General features: G+C 44.0%; 1 protein-coding gene across 1 annotated transcript in view; it reads right to left on the bottom strand.

Annotated features, from left to right (window-relative positions):
* Positions 1–1588, bottom strand: part of LOC109543494 (spondin-2) — a 55906-nt gene that overhangs the window by 53101 nt on the left and 1217 nt on the right. The window lies entirely within an intron of this gene.

The following is a 1588-nucleotide window of genomic DNA, read 5'->3' as shown; positions in this document are numbered from 1 at the left end:
CCATTAAACCATTTGATGCCAACGTTGGCATCAACATCTGTTTTCAAACTTCGTCTCGCTCAAAACTGAAATAATTTTAGCCGTGGAGGTGACAATTTGTAACGCAGCAGCGCCTAACAAATCTAGCATCTCTCTCAGAGTCCCATAGGTGCGAGTGAGCCAACCGATGTCAGATGCGTTCCTGAATGGAATACTTGATTCATTCGCGCATGATTTTTCCACATCATCCACTTGATTACGCTCCTGAATGGAAGCGCTATTTAATTCATTCGAATCACTGTGTGAACACACAGAGCAAATACAGCGCTGAAGATGCTAGCCATGCGTGCTGGGGAAACGTCGGAACCAAATTTCCAATGACGAGAAATTAGATGTTTTCAAATTTGCCTTCATGCCCATGGGAACGTTACCAGTTTCGAGAAAGAAACGATTTTTCATGTAGCGATTCGCAGGAAAACCATAACACTTTCTCTATGTCGGGAACAATGGCAAAGGAAAAAACTGATTGAAGATCATTTAAAACAGCACACTGGCGTTTGACCGCTTAACAAGCGAACGAGTGTCGTAAATCTTCCACGTCCAGACAGTTCTTAGGGCCTGAAGGACTATACATCATCGGGAAATCAGCGTCGTGATACACGGAAGGGGAGAAATGTTGTTGAAAGTGTAACAATCAGCGGTTATTCTTTTGCCGGTGGAAAAAGCTGCCGATTATGGGCAGGAAAAGCGAAATTGCATAACTTGATGTAGGTGGGCTTAAATCAAGTGCCACTTGCAGGACGCCAAAACGAAAATTCCTCAACATTGAACTGGCGCCACAACTACATATTTTCACTCAACAATTACTTTGTAGTTCAAGTTGACTCGTTTTTCTGGCAGGCGACTATTGATTTGACCGTTGCAAGTTTGGCGGGTTTTAACCGCTCAAAGATGAAAATCTCGGCACAATTTGGGGACGATTCGCCCGAATGAATTTGGCAATTTTCAATTTGCGCCCCCGGGGCCTCTCTTTTGATCCGAAAACATTCCGGACGTTTAGAGCGCCCGACGAGTAAACTGTGACGAAAACTCATTCAAGAAGGGTGGCAAATCGGACGGAAATGCACCAACCCTTAATTGTTTCGGTCGCGTAAATAATTGCTCGATTTTCGCATATCGAGCTTACTGAAGGTAATTCCGACCGCAGGATTTTTAGCCCAACTGCCAAATAAGCCGAGATCTGGACGAAGTCGAGCTGAACAAAGCGAAATTTACTCGATTCCTGGCCATACCAGACTGGCTGGAATGGCTGCGCTGGTGAACGAATGGACATCTGTTTCACAATTTATCCAGAAATTCTTCTAATTCATCATCACTGATCGATAAGTTGTTTAAGGCACTTTCTCTGGATTTTATCGCCTATCGATCCGGACGATCTGAACCGAAAACCCGCTACTTGGCTTGATCAAAACAAGACGGCGGTAACAAGATTACACGTTTATTAAGTTCCATGGGTTTGTCTTTACCGAAATTGGGGCGAAACACGTGCAACAAAATCCCTGTGGGTTCTCACAAAGTGTCTGTAAAGTTAACAACTTTTCGGAAGAAA

Source organism: Dendroctonus ponderosae, unplaced genomic scaffold, assembly GCF_020466585.1.
Source record: "Dendroctonus ponderosae isolate FM_Combo_2020 unplaced genomic scaffold, Dpon_F_20191213v2 Dpon_F_20191213_7, whole genome shotgun sequence".
In the NCBI taxonomy this organism is placed as follows: Eukaryota; Metazoa; Arthropoda; class Insecta; order Coleoptera; family Curculionidae; genus Dendroctonus; species Dendroctonus ponderosae.
Note: the sequence above shows the minus strand (reverse complement) of the source record. Positions and strands in the feature narration are given on the sequence as shown.